Below are 16,007 nucleotides of genomic sequence, written 5' to 3' on the forward strand. Positions count from 1 at the left end.
GATTTTATTGAATCCATAGGTCAATTCTGGGGGAACATATGTCTTGATAATATTGAGTTTTCTACCCCACAGACATTGTGTCTCTCTATTTATTTAGTTCCTCTTTAATTTCCCTTGATAATATTTAGTAGATTTCAGCATAGACGTTTTATTCATCTTTTGTTAAATTTATCCCTAGACATTTAACTTTTATGCTCTTATAAATGTCACCACTTTTTAAACTTTCATTTTAAAATTCTTATTGGTATATAGAAATATTGACCTTGTATCAAGTGACCTTGCTAAATGTAGCTATTAATTCCTATACCTTCCTGTGGATTTTCCACATATGCAGTCATGTTATCCATGAATAATGACAGGTTTATTTCTTCCTCTCTAATCCTTTTACTTTTTATTTTATTTCCTTGCCTTAGAAGCTCCAGTACTAGGTTAAACAGAAGTGAGAAAATGGAGATCCTTGTCTCATCATAAACTCAGATAGAAAACTTTGCTCGTCATTAAGTATGATATCTGATGTACACTTCTCCTAAGTACCTTTTCATTGCTGTGACCAAAAAACTCAACAAGAACAACTTAGAAGAGGAAAAGTTTATTTTGGCTCATGGATTTGGAGGTTCCGCCCATGGTGGGCTGACTCCATTGCTCTGGGCCCAAGTGAACAGAAGGATGCGGTGGAGGAGCGCTGCTCCACTCACTGAAGCCAGGAAGCAGAGAGAGGGGAGAGTTTGCAGGGAAAGTAAACCCCCTTTCCCCGCACAACCCCATGACCCACCTCCTCCAGCCACACCCACCTGCCTCAGTTATCACCCGGTTAGTCCATTCAAACTAGGATGGACTGATTAGGTTATGAACCTCATAATGTAATCGTTTCACTTTTAAACATACCTGCATTAACACAGGAGCTTTGGGGGGACACCTCTTATTCAAACCATAACAGTATCCCTTATCATATTAAGAAAGTTTCCATTTATTCTTAATTTGCTAAGAACTTTTTAAAATTGTAAGTCGATGCTGATTTTTATTGGTTACTTTTTCTGCATTTACTGAGATGATCATAACATTTTTATTTTTTATTCTATTAGTGGGGGAAATTACATTGGTATTTTTTAAAAAAATAGCTTTGTATTTCTTGAATAAATTCAATTTCTTGGTGATATATTATTTTGTATTTCTGAATTCAGTTGCTAGTAATTAATTTAGGAATGTATGTCTCTGAAAGAGATTGGTGTGTTCATAACAGATTTTTTAAAAATGTTTTTCCTAATCAAGTTTTGATATGAAGGTTATTTCTGCCTTTATATTAAATAATTGGAAATTGCTCCTTTTTCTTCTTAAATAATTAAATTATTTTAGAGAATAATTTAATTCTCTGGTGGACTTTGTGTAAGATTGGTGATATTTCTTCCTTACATGTTTGGAAGTATTATTCAATGAAGACCTATTGGCTAGGAGTTTTCATCATGAATATAATTTCTTTAATGGATATAGGCATTTTCAGATTTTTATATTCTCCTTCTGTCAGTTTTGGTAAATTGTATTTATCTAGCATTTCTTCCATTTTTATCTAAAATTTCAAATTTACTAGCATATTCATAGTACCCTCTTATCTTTTAATATCTGTAGGATTTGTAATGATGTCCTCCTTTTCATTTTTGGTATTAGCTATTTGTGCCTTATCTTTCTATCTTTTTTTTTTTTTTTTTTTTTTTTGCGGTACTGGGGATTGAACCCAGGGCCTTGTGCTTGCAAGGTGAGCACTCTACCAACTGAGCTATCTCCCCAGCCCTTATCTTTCTATCTTTTAAAAAAAATCAATCTTCCTAAGAGTTATCACTTTTAGTAGTCTTTTAAAAAGCATTCAACTTTACTTATCCTTCTCTGTTGTAAGTTTGTTTTCTAAATCATTATGTTTTGATCTTTTTGTTTGCTCGTAGTGCTGGGAATTGAACCCAGGGCCTTCTTGATGCTAAGCATGTGCTCTGGCACTGAATTACATCCCAAGCTCCAATTTTTGTTATTATTTTTTCTAAATTCCTTTACAGGGTGTTTTATGCCATTCTATTTTAATCTTACTGCTAGGGTTTGGATAAGTGTCCCCAAGGCCCATGTTTAAAGACTTGGTTTCCAGCATATGGCACTATTGGGAGACAGTGGAAGTGACAGAGCCTTCTGGGATGTCATTCAGTCATGGGAGACATGCTCTGGAAGTGGGTATTGGGAACCCAGACCCTTCCTTTTCCTCTCTTTCACATCCTGGTCATGAAGTGAATGGTTTCACCATGAGCTCTTGCCATGATGTGCTCCCTCTCCACAACTCCAAAAATAACAAGGTTGACCACTCATGAACTGAAACCTTCCAAAATGTGAGCCAAAATAACTTTTTTCTTTATAAGATGATTAGTTGAGTATTTGTTACAGTAACAGAGAACTGACTAACACTATTTTTGTTTTTGTTTTGTTCTGGGTATTGAACCCAGAGATGCTCTACCATTGAGTTACATCTACCCTTCTTATTTTTTATTTTGTGATGGGGTCTGGCTAAGTTGGCCTCAAACTTGTGATCCTCCTCCCTCAGTTTCTGGAGTAGCAGGGGTTACAGGCCTGTATCCCAATGCCTGGCTCACACTTACTATTTAAAACCTTCCTTTCTTTTAAAGTTTTACTTATTGTCCTGTAAACATGACTGTAGCTGTACTCAGAGAGGCTTTGATACATTGCATTTCCACAATTGTTCTGTTTGAAATGTTTTATAATTTTAATTATAAATTTAATTAAAATAATCTAATTAATAATTTAATTAAAATAATTTAATTAAAATTATATTTTAATTCTTAACTGAGTCAACTTAAAAGAATACAACTTTAAAATATTTGGGTTTTTTTTTTTTTTTTTTAAAAAAAACCCTAATCTCAACATGGTCAGGAAACTCAATTTTGTGAAATTTATTGAGACTTGCTTTAAAACCTATAGTTCATTTTAATAAATGTTCCATGTGCACATAAAAAGAATGTGTATCCAAAGTTGTGGAGTTCATGTATCATATATACTGTTGAGGTCAAACTAGTTAAATATATTATTCAAATAGTCTATATTCTCACTGACTTTATGGCCTATTTATTTTAAACAGTTGTGAGAGGAGTGTGCTAAAATTTTGCAGTGATAATTGTGGATTCCTCCTTTTCCCTATTTATCCCTATTTGGTTTTTCTTTAAAATACTTTGAGGCTATAGAATTGGTACAAAAATATGGAGAATTATTGTATTTTCCTAGTAGATTTAACCCCTCATCATATCTAGCTAAATATTCTTCAAAGTCTACTTTATCTGTTATTTACAACTATTTGTTATTTTTAGTGGTTTCCTGGTATCTACTTTTATATCCTTTTGCTGTTCACCTTTTTACTTTAAAAGTTTGTCTCTTATAAGTAGACATATCATATTTTAAAAATCAAATTCAACAACTTTTGTCTTTCAATTGGAGTATTTAGTTCATCTATATTTAATGCATACATTTGTATAGTTGGGTCTAATATCATCTTATCATTTGTTTTTGTTTCAAGCAGTTTTTTATCATTTTGACTAAAGTATCTGACAAGAACAACTTAGAGGAGGAAAAGTTTATTTGGGGCTCATAGTTCCAGAGGTCTCAGTACATGGTCAGCGAACTCCACCGCTCTGGGTTCAGAGTGAGGCATCACCTTATGGGGACGGGGCCCAGTGGAGGAGAAAAGCTCAGCTCTGGCTGGGTTAGGAAGCACAGGAAGACCAAGCCTTCCAGCACACAACCCAGTGACCCACCTCCTCCAGTCAGCTCTACCTGCCTATGGTTACCACTGAGTCCTTTCAGGATGGGCTGATTAGGTTACAGCTCTCACAATTCAATCATTTTACCTCTGAATATTCCTACATAAACTAACAGGAGCTTTTGGTGACACTTCTCAGCCAAACCATAACAGTTTTCTGCTTGTCCCATTGGTCCCTTGCCTATTTATTTTATTCCATTTTCTTCCTTTACCAGCTCCTTAGTTTGGGCACTTAGTCTAAAATATCATCCTTGACCTATTAAAGTTCAGTGTAAATTAGTAACTTTATCACTTCCGAGAGCTCTAAGGACCTTAGAACATTTGATTAGATTTATTCCTCACCTACGTTCATGCTGCTGTTCTTTTATATTTTAATTCTACATCTATTCAAAGCCCTAAAAGACATTTTATCATTCTAGTCAATAATAATTTACCTTCATATTTACTGCATCTTGATGTTTCCAAATGGGAACATTTATTTTCTGCCTAAAAATCTTCTAGAATTTTCTTTAGTGTGCCTCTGCTCATAATGAATGATCTCAGTTTTCATTTGCTGAAAATACCTTTTCATTACCTGAAGGATAATATCTGCAGAATCTGGGGTTGGTAGTTATCTTCTAGTTCTTTTAAGTTCTCAGTCCAATGTTGTCTTTATCTCGTCATTTTTATTGGGAAGTCAGTTGTCAATCTTATTGCTGTACTTTGAGAAAAGTTGGCATTTTATCTCTGACTGCTTTTAAAATGTTCTCTTTGTTTTTAATATTGATACATCTAAGCATAGTTTTCCCTGCTCCGTTTGAATCTAAGGTATGTTGTCCTTTCTTTGTTAAGAAAATTCTTAGCCATTATCTTTTCAAACATTGTTTTTGCTTCTATCTTCTTTTTCCTCCCCTCCCTAAGTTCCAATTACTTATATTTAAGCATGGTTCCTATGTCTCATGTTCAAAAAAATGTTTTTCCATTCTGTATTTTCTTCATGCTTCAGTCTGGGATATCTCATTCTGATTCATCTTATTGTTCCACAATTTTTCCTTTGGAGGTGTGTAAACCCATTATCTTTATTACTGTGTTTTAATTTTTCCCATTTTATACAGCTTTATTTACTCATAATGGTGTCAAAGAGTGCATGTATTTAAAGTATGATCAGATTTGACATATATATTTACTTGTGGAATCACCACCATAGAGAATAAGTTTTCTCATGCCCATAATCTGTCTGTCCCTTTCCCCTGTCCCTAAAAAATTGCTCTGCTTTTTATCACTGTAGATTAATTAGAATTTTATGTAATTGGAATTGCATGGTATATATTTATACAAATGGCATCACACAGTATGCATGTACTTTTGGTCTGGTTGTTTTTAGCTCAGCATAATTATTTGGAGATTCATCCACATTGTTGCATCTATAAATTGTATCATGTTGTGATATCAACACCACGTGTATGTGTATGTTGCTTGGGATGGAACCCAGGGCCTCACACATGCTAGGCAAGTACTGTAACTCTGAGCTATGCCCCAACCCTAACACCCCATTCTTTTTTGTTGGATTTTAGCATTTAGTAGCATTTATTGTATTTAGTAGCATTTATTGATTTAGTTGCATTTTATTGTATGGGTGTGCTACAGTTTATCCATTGCCTGATGATGGTGATCTTTTTATAGTTGTGCTACTACAAATAAAATTTTATGAACACTCTGGTGTCTTTGTATGAGAGTTCCAGTTACTCCACATTCTCAACAATGCTTGGTATGATAAATGTTTTTAACTTCAGTTATTAATGGATGCACCATAGGATCTCATTGTGATTTTAGTTTGCAGCTCTCAAATGACTAATGTTGCCGAGTGCTCTTCATGCACCTATTTGACAACCACATATCTTCTATGGTGAAATGTCTGTACAAATATTTTGTACATTTTGGAAACTGGGATGTTTGTCTTCTCTTTTTTCAGCTGTAATAGTTTTAACATACTATTCCTTGAGTTGTGGCTTGCCTTTTCTTTTCTTCCACTTTTAATCACTTTATGAAGGTAAAATTTTCAGATCATACAATTAACACATTCGAGTGTACGGAGCAGTCATTTTTAGTGACTAGCATAGTTTTTGACTTACCACCACACTCCAGTTTTAGAGCCCTTCCATCGCCCCGCAAAGTTCTCTCATACCTATTTTATATCACTCTTCACCCACAACAAGGGCCCCAGGCAATCATCAGTACATTCACTATAGCTTTAGTTTTACCTTTTCTAGAAATTTCATATAGATGAAAATACATAATATGTATTCCTTTCTGTTCCAGCTTCTTTCACTTAGTATAATGTTCTTGAGGCTCATCTATCTTGTTGCATTTATCAGTAACTCATTTCTCTTAATTGCTGAGTGACATTCTATAGTATAGAAATGCCATACTCTGCTTATGTATTCGTCATTTAATGGACACGTCTAGTCTTTCCAGTTCGGGACTATTACAAATAATGCTGCTATTAATATTTGTATGCAATCTTTCTGGATATACCTTTTTCTAGGAAGAGAATTGTTGTCATTTAGCAAGTGTATGTATAAGACATTGTCAAACATTTTTGAGTTCTTTATATATTTTGAGTATTAATCCTGTCAGAAGAATAACTGGCCAAGATTTTCTCCCATTTTATAGGCTCACCTTTCATACCTTTGTTTACTTTGCTGTGCAGAAGTTTTTTTAATTTGATGCCATCCCATTTATTGATTCTTGGTTTTATTTCTTGAGCTTTAGGGATCTTATTAAGGAGTTGATACCTGTGTCTAGATGTTGGAGTGTTGACCCTGTGTTTTTGTCTGTCAATTGCACAATTTCTGGCAGAATTCCTAGATCTTTCATCCACTTTGAGTTGACTTCTGTGCAGGGTGATAAATAGGGGTCTAGTTTCATTCTTCAACAAATAGCTATCCTATTTTCCCAGGACCATTTGTTTAAAAGGCTGTCTTTTCTTCACTTTAGGTTTTGATAACTTTGTCAAGGATGAGATAACCATAACTGTGAGTTTGTCTCTGTCTATTCTATTTCCTTGGTCTTCATGTCTGTTTTTACAACAGTGCCATGCTGGTTTTGTTACTATAGCTCTGTAGTAAACTTTGGGATCAGGTATTGTGACGCCTTCAGGCTTGTTCTTGGTCAGGATTGTCTTGGCTATTCTGTCCCTTTTATTCTTCCATATGAATTTTAAGACTTTTTTCTAGTTCTGCAAGAATGTCAGTAATTTGATGGGGTTGCTTTGAATCTATAGATCACTTTTGGTAATATGGTCATTTTAACAGTATTAATTCTTCCTATCCAAGAACAGTCTTTCCATCTTCTAATGTCTTCCTCAATTTCTTCATTGTTTTATAATTTTCATCATAGGTTTTTTTTCACCTTCTTGGATAGATTTATTCCTAAGAAGTCAAAAAACTCAACACCAAAGCAACAAATAACCCAATAAATAAATAGGCAAATGAACTAAACAGACATTTCTCAAAAGAAGTAATGCAAATGACTAACAAATATATGAAAAAGTGTTTAACATCATTAGTAATCAGGGAAATGAAAGATTTTCCAAGATTTCATCTCACTTGGGTCAGAATGCCAACCACTAAGAATATAGATAATAATAAATGCTGGTGAGGATGTGGGGAGAAAGCAACACTTATGCATTGTTGGTGGGACTGCTAATTAGTAAAACCACTATGGAGATCAGTATGGAGATTCCTCAAAAAACTAGGAATGGAACCTGCTGTTCCACTGTACAGTATTTACCCAACAAAACTGAAGTCTGCATACTATACTGATATGTACATTCCACCATTTATAGCAGCACCATTCACAATAGCCAAGTTATGGAACCAGCCTAGATGTCTGTCCACAGATGAATGGATAAAGAAAATGTGAGATATATACTCGATGGAGTTCTATTCAGCCATAAAAAAGAATGAAATTTTGTCATTTGCTAGTAAAGGAATGGAACTACAGAACAAAATGCCAAGTGAGATAAGCCAGATTCAGAAAGTCAGGGGCTGAATGTTTTCTCTTATATGCGGTAGCTAAATAGAAAAAAAAGGGAATTAAAAGAAGGAGGGGAGATCTCACAAAATAGAAGGGAAAACAGTAGAGTAGAGGTAGCGGGTGAAGGGGAAAGGAAGAAGGGGGTGGAAGGAAAAGGCAAAGAACTGGAGAATACAATTGACCAAATTATGCTATATGCACATATGTATATCACAATGAATTCCACTTTAATGTACAATTATAATATAACAATGGAAAATATGTAAAAAAATAGAAGACCAGAAGAGTAGAAGAAAGGGAATAGGGGGAGGGAGGAGGAGAGGCAAAGGAGACAAGCTAGGGCATGAAATAGAGCAAATCACATGCTCAGAGGAATATGTCACAATGAATCCTACTATTATGCATAATTATAATGCACTAATAAAAACATAGGAGGCATTGACAAACAGAATATTGACTTTAAAAAATATATATATATATATTAATTGTAGGTGAACATGACACCTTTATTTATATGTGGTGCTGAGGATGGAACCCAGGGCCTCACACATGCTAGGTGAGTACTCTACCACTGAGTCACAACTCAGAATATTGTCTTTTGAAGCATAAATGTTTTAAGCTTAATAAAGTCCAATTTATTAATTTTTTCTTTTATATTCATGCTTTTTGTCATATTTAAGAAAGCTTTACCAAATCCAAGGTCACTAAAATTCTTTTCTAGGTGTTATAGTTTTAGCTTTTATATTCATAGTCCCAATTTTTAGGTCTATTTTATTAGGATTATTAATTCTAATTTTAAAAGTCATAGACCATTTAATGTTTCATATGATATGAGGTAAAAGGTCAAGATTTCTTTCCTATTTATTTATTTTGCATATGTTTATTCAAGTGTTCCAGCACCATTTGTTGAAAAGAATATCTTTTCCTCATTAATTGCCTTGACATCTTTGTCAAAAATCAACAGATATTTCTTAAATCACTCTCAGTTCTATTCATCTATCTGTCTATCTTAATCCCCACAGTACACTGTCTAGATGATTATAGCTTTATAATAAGTCCTCAAAAGGTAGTATAAATTCTCCAAATTATTCCTCTTTTTCAAAATGTTGGACTATTCTAGATGCTTTGTATTTCCATGTAAGTTTTAGAATGTGCTTGTCAATTTCTACCAAAAAATCTGGCATTGAATTTATGCATCAATTTGGGAAGAGCTGACATCTTAACCACATTGAATCTTCCAATCCATGAGCACAATATATTTCTCTGTTTATTTATAACCCCTTTAATTTCTCTCAGCAATGTGTTGCGTTTTCCATGAGCAAATCTTGCACATCTTCTGTCAAATTTATCATTCCTTTTTCATTTTTAGAATTTCCATTTGATTCCTATTCAAAATAGTTTCTAGTTCTCTGCTGAAATTATTTCTGTCATCTAATTTCTTGAATATATTAATTAGTTATTTTAAAGTCCACCTCAAATACCTGGATCCCTGTGAATATGCTTCTAATGTATTATTTCTCTCAGTTTTTGTGCCATTCTTATAGTTCTGCATTTCTGTTTTTTTATTGAATAGCAGACATAATAGATGAACATGGAAAAGATAATTTGAGGCTCTGAATGCTATTATTTCCCTCCAGGGAAGATTTACTTTTTCCGCTAAGCTAGGCATTCCAGCAACCTCAAGTTGTATTCATCCAATCAGGAATTAAGATTATTTGAAGTAGAGCTGCCATCCTGAAAGGGCTGAGTTAGTTCTGCTTCCTTTACTCCTTCGGGATCTCAAAGGAGATGTTTACCAGGATCCTTGCTATTTTTTGTTTGTTTATTTGGGGGTGGGTACCAGGGATTGAACCCAGGAGCGCTCAACCACTGAGTCACATCCCCAGTCCTATTTTGTATTTTATTTAGAGACAGGGTCTCACTGAGTTGCTTAGCGCCTCTTGTTACTGAGGCTGGCGATCCTCTTGCCTCAGTCCCAGCCACCCCAAGCCACTGGGATGACAGGTGTGCCCCTCATGCCTGGCTCTATTTTTTAAAATTGTGCTGAAATACACTTAATATGAAATTTACCATCTTTGCCATTTCCAATCATCTAATTCAGTGCCATTAAGTACATTCACACTATGGTGCAATCATCACCCTAGTCCACCTCCAGAACTTTCTCATCTTTCCCAATTGAAACTATAGCATTAAACACAAACTCACCCCTCCCTCCAGCCACTGGTAACCGCCATTCTACTTCCTGTCTCCTTGCATTTGATACTCTAGGTACCTCATATAAGTGCAGTCATTTGTATTTGTTTTCATATATCTGGCTTACCTCATTTAGCATTACTTTCTCAAGTTTCATCTTTGTCCTGTTTATCAGAATTTCCTTCCTTTTAAAAACTGTGTAATATTTCATGGGATGCATATATCTCATTTTGTTTATCCATTGGTCCACTGACAGACCCTTGACTTTCATCCACCTTTGGGCCATGAACCTTGGTGTAAAAATATATCCCTTGTGTCTTAAGAGATTTTGAACTTTAATTTCTGTCTCCCAAGCCTGATAATGGCGTCAAAGTTCTCCTTGACTTCCCAACCACTGCTTTGGAGCTAGCAAATACAGCAAGAGGCAGAACACTACTAAATATCAGGCTTCCCTCTCTGAGCTTCCCCTCTCTTTGGGATCCTGGAGCCTTGGTAACTGTCCAATATCTTTCAGTGTTTTTGTGGTATTTCATCCAATTTTCCTAATTGTTCCCAGCAGGACAATTGGTCTGATACAAGTTAGTCCATCATTGCTAGAAGCAGATGTGTTGATATAATTTTAATTCGCATTTCTCTTATTATGTGTGCAGTTGAGCATCTTTTCTAATATTTAAATAGTGTTTGCATTTTCTTTGAAATTCTTTCCCCATTTTTCTATGGGGTCTTTCTTTTTATTGATTTGCAGGCATTTGTTACATATTCAGGAACTTGGGATCTTTGTCTTTGATCTAAAAAAAAACAAAAAAACAAAAAAACAACAACCCACAAAAAACCTTGCTAGGCCCTCCTCTAACTTACTACAAATCCTTAGCAACTTACTTTTACTCTGGGATTGGTTTCCTTGTCTGTGAAATGTGTGAGAGAGTTTGACTTCACTATAGTTTCAAAGTTTCTTTTTGAGCTATAATGCAAGGTTTGATGACCTCCTGCTTTGTAGATGAGACCAAAATAAATTTTTGTTGTTACTGAGGCAAAACAATTCTTTTCTGAATCCTGTCTCCACTTCACACTGTAAATATTTATTGTAACCTGCTTTCTGACTGCCCAATGGGCCTCAGAAACCTTGATTACCATAACAGAAGGCAGTAGCAAGGACCTCAGAGCCAGTGTGGACTTTTATAGCAAGGATGACAGCAACAGAGCACAAAGCTAACTTACCAAACTTCACTCACATGACACACTCCTGATTTTTGCTACATCTGTGTAGCACGTGTACTATTGTTTACTTACATGTGTTTGGCAATGGGCTCACTTGTTTTTAATTTAAATATATGCTTTCTTTTCATCCTGAACAATAACATGCTTGAAATGACAGGTTTGCTGTCCCAGCATATTTTTTCTGATTCAGATGAGCACAAATAATTATTGCAATTTGTAGTGATTTTTGCATGGTCCCTCCATCCTTCATGAGTAGCACTAAGGCATGGGCGCCTCATCTGGTGACAATAGTGTGCAATGTCATTGTGTATCTGGAAAGCCCAGGACCTTTGCTGCTGAGCTGGGAAACTTGACTGGAGCATCATTCAGACATTACTCATGCGTTCCAGGATATTGTCAATGGATCTACCTTCCTGCTTTGTGACTGCATGTTGTTTTGGTGCAGAAGCATTTGCATTCTTGATGAATGGTGGTCCACCTCAGGCCCCACCCCCAGACAGAAGGCAACTTGCTGTGACTCCCACCTGAGGTTTCTGGGAATTTTTCCCTCTCAGGAGGGGTACCATGCAACACAGATCCTTTCTCCTGCTTCTGAGGTCGATTATTGGTTTTTGCCCAGAGCCATGGCAAGACAAAGAAACAGAGATACAGTGGGAGCCCTCAAATAAATTACGAACTCCAAAATGGAACACACTTAAAGTGAGCTCTGGGTGAAAAATAGGGAACACTTTAAAGTTGTTTTCATAAAAGAAACCACCACACCAATACATCATTGGGTCCTTTTAACTGTGGCATGTGAATAGATTTAATTTTGATTTTTGACAGAACCAAAGCAAGTCATATATGCTGGCAGTTGTATAATCCCTGTACTAGACAGTTAGAAACTTGCCTCATCACATCTGGGGGATGGCTCGTTTCTTCAGCAAATATTACTGAAGAATGAAGACCTACCAAGTACCAGTTCTCTGCCTGGCACTGGGCTGCCCGTGATGAGTCTAACCATCCGCAGGGAGATTAGGCACTGGCGGAAAAGTTGAAAACCTCCTTGGAATTTCCTGCGCGGCTTTGAGGTCCTTGGGAATGGATTCGAACACCCCTGGCCTGGGAGTTTCCAGGAAATTCTTGCTGGACGCAGGAGTTAAGTGCTTTTGTGTTGTCCTTCCCAGAACCCTCTCCTCCTCTAGTGAACACTCTGGATCCCACACTCACTGCAGCTCACACCCCACCCTTCGGTTGACAGTGGCAGCCTGGTCACAGGGTCAGGAGTCTGTGAACAAGAGTGTGAGTCAGCTGAGCTAGCCACGTGACTGCACTATCCCTGTCTTACCAGGTGTGGGTAACTGGAATGAGTTAGGAGTTAGGAATGAGTGCTGTCCCCAAAGGGAGCCCACCTGTGTTCCTAGATGCATGGGGATGCCTTTTACTTTGTGCTGGGTACTATGTCCTTCCATGGGTTATTTCAAATTACAGTTAGTCGTGTGTTGCTTAGCAATGGGGATAAGTTCTGAAAAATGCATTGTTAGGTTTCTTTGTGATGTGAACATCTTAGAGTGTATTTACACAAACCTAGATGGTATAGCCTACTACACACCTAGGCTTTAAGGCATATATATATATATATATATATATATATATATACACACACACACACACACATACATATACACACATGCATAGTACATATATTTACATATACATATACACACATATATGTACTATGTGTGTATATATAGGTATAGTACATATATAGTGTGTGTATATATGTGTATATGTGTGTGTGTGTATATATATATATATATATATATATGCTATATAGCTATTGCTTCTAGGACCATGATAAACAAAACAACACCAGATTAAATCAAGCACAAGAGAAAATGATGCCATCAAGAGACACTATAAACATGAGATGCTTGAGGCTGCTGCTGGTGTAACACTGCATACTCTTGAGTTTTTTTGTTGTTGTTTGTTGTTTGGTACTGGGGATTAAACCCAGATGTGCTTAACCACTGAACCACATCTCCAGCCCTTTTTAAATATTTTATTTTAGAGATGGGGTCTTGTTAAGTTGCCTAGAGCCTTGCTAAGTTGCTGAGGCTGGCCTCAAACTTGTGATCTTCTTGCCTCAGCCTCCTGAGCTGCAGGGATCACAGATGTCACCACTGCCCCTGGCTTGTATACTGTTCTGCAGCAAACATTTTTTATAAGTAGAAGGGGTACACTCTAAAATAACAACAAAAAGTAGGGAATGGCAGATGCAGTGACATAGGCATTTATTGCCATTATCAAGTATTAGGAACTGTTCACAATTGTATTGCTGTACTTTCATGTGACTGGCAGTGCAGTAGGTTTTGTTTGCACAGCAGGTATGTTTGCACAGCATCACCACAAACACAAGTAATGCCTTGTCCTACCACAGTGTTATGACAGCTACAATGTCACTAGGTGTAGGAAAGTTTTCAGCTCCATTATAATCTTATGGGACCACCATTGTATATGTGGTCTGTTGTTGACCAAAATGTACTTACTTGGTGTGTGACTCTAGTTCCCACATGGCCTGGGGCAGGATAAGGTTTTCGTTATACACCACTGTCCCCACCCTTCATTCTGGGGATGGCTGCAGTTGGGAGATAGGCCATGATTCCTGGGGTCAGACAGCATGACTCCTAGCCAGAGCTCTGATGGGAACAAGCTGACCATTGTGACCACTGACTAATACAGAGGTCACTTGGAGCTTCCACAGGTGACCTGGTGGTGCTCACAGAGGAGAGGAGGAAGCGGGTGCTGAGGAAGCACAAGTACTCCTCCATCACTGGCGCCCAGCCCCTCACACCCTGTGGATGGATGTGTTGTCCACACAGACCCCCACACCCAGCAGCGTCTTCTCCCAGTGACCTTTTGAGCCAAGTTTGCAGCCTGGGCATCTGATTCTGCAGCAAGTGACTCATGTTTGACTGTGGAGGCTGGGAGAGGCAAGACATCCTCAGGGCAAGGAGAAGAAATTCGGTGAGTGCTGGGGTAGGTGGGTGCTGATTCAAACTTCACCCTGAGTCAGCTCATTCACGGAACTCCTTGCCAAGTCCCACCAATGACTCAGGGATAAGCTTACTGCTCAGAAGAAACTAAGACTACTAGGAGGGTCCAGAGAGGGGAAGCCCTCTGGGAAGGGGCTCTTCTGACCTTGGCCATGAGCGTTACCTTGTGTCTGAGGATGACCACCTCCAGCAGGACCTGGCTGAGGCCTGGAAGCAAGCAGCTAGGCAAGGGGCTCCTGAAGTCCTCTCCCTGCTGGGGTTGGCCTCTTCTTAACCAGCTCTGGGGTGAATGGGGCTGGAGTCCTGGGAGTAAGCTGGCCCTGGTTGGATAGATACCTGAACTTGGTGAGTGTGTCAGGAGCAAAAAGGAATTCATGGGTGGCTGTCAGGTACTCCCTGAACCAGGAAGGAGCTGAAGGACCAGGTCAGGGGATAAGCAAGAAGCGGGAGGAAGCTGGAACAGCCTTGTCAGCCTGTTGCTGTGGCCACCCCAGTGCCAGAGCTGGAAGAGATCGGGCAGGCACTCAGTGTCCCTAGATACCCGAGGAAGAGTCAGGCTCCCAGGAGCAATCGTTTGATGGGAGAGTTCAGGGCTGAGGCCCAAATCTTGGCCACATCTGGCATCTGAAAGGGTGAAGCTCATGCGTTTGTTTCTGCCCTGGGAGGTGGGTGGTTGAGTTACCCACATACACAGGAGCAATTTGGAGTGATGACCATGAGGAGGGTGGAAAAGGAGCAGCCAGAAAAATAACAGCCACCACTGTAAACAGGATGACTTTCCTGCCTCCTGCATCTTCTCCACAGGGTTCTCTTAGCACACAAGAGTTGTAACAAGCCAGCTGGGTTTCCAGCCAGAGCCCCACCTGCCTCACCAGCTGCACTGGGAAGGAGAGAAGAGTGTGACGAAGGCTGCATACCCTGCATGGTGGCCTTGTCACATCCAACATCCTAGAAACTTCTGGAGGTTGTAGAGGATACAGTGAGGTTTGGCGCCCATCATCCACGCACTCCTCTCGGCAAACAGACTCTCACACTCTCCCTTGGGGCTCCGGGGGTGGGCAGTGACAGGGACCTCAGCTAGTCAGTTCATTCCTGTTTCTGTCAGCTTTTTCATTACTGAGACCAAAAAAACCTGATAGGAACAATTAAAGAATTTCTTTTGGCTTGCAGTTTCAGAAGTCTCAGTTCATAAATGGCCCACTCCATAGCTCTCGGCCCATGATGAGGCAGAACATCATGGATGAAGGGTGTGTTGGAGGAAGGCAGTTCAGGGATACAGCAACAAGGAAGCAGAGAGAGCTCTGCTCACCAGGGACAAAATATAAACCCAAAGACACACCCCCAGTGCCTTCTGCCAGTCACATCCTATCTGCATACAGTTATGCCCAGCTAATCCACAGCAGTGGATTAAGTCACGGATTAGGTTAAGGTTCTCATAACCCAATCATTTCAACTCTGAACTTTTTTACATTGTCTCACACATGAGCTTTTGGGGGACACCTCATACCTAAATCATAACAATTCATACCCCAAGCAGAGGGCTGACCTGCAGAGGGACCTGATCTAATTCTAGCCAAGACATTCAGGACCTGTCTCCTGCTCTTCTTTCTGAAGTTGACCCCAACAGGATGGGAGCATGAGGTACAGCAGTCATCCTGCCACCTCGGGGGAGGGGGGACTCAGAGCTTCTGATCCCCCACCACCCCATCCCCTGCTGAGTTTGAGATGGGAGCCATTGCAGC

Source organism: Sciurus carolinensis, chromosome 6 (assembly GCF_902686445.1).
Source record: "Sciurus carolinensis chromosome 6, mSciCar1.2, whole genome shotgun sequence".
NCBI lineage: Eukaryota > Metazoa > Chordata > Mammalia > Rodentia > Sciuridae > Sciurus > Sciurus carolinensis.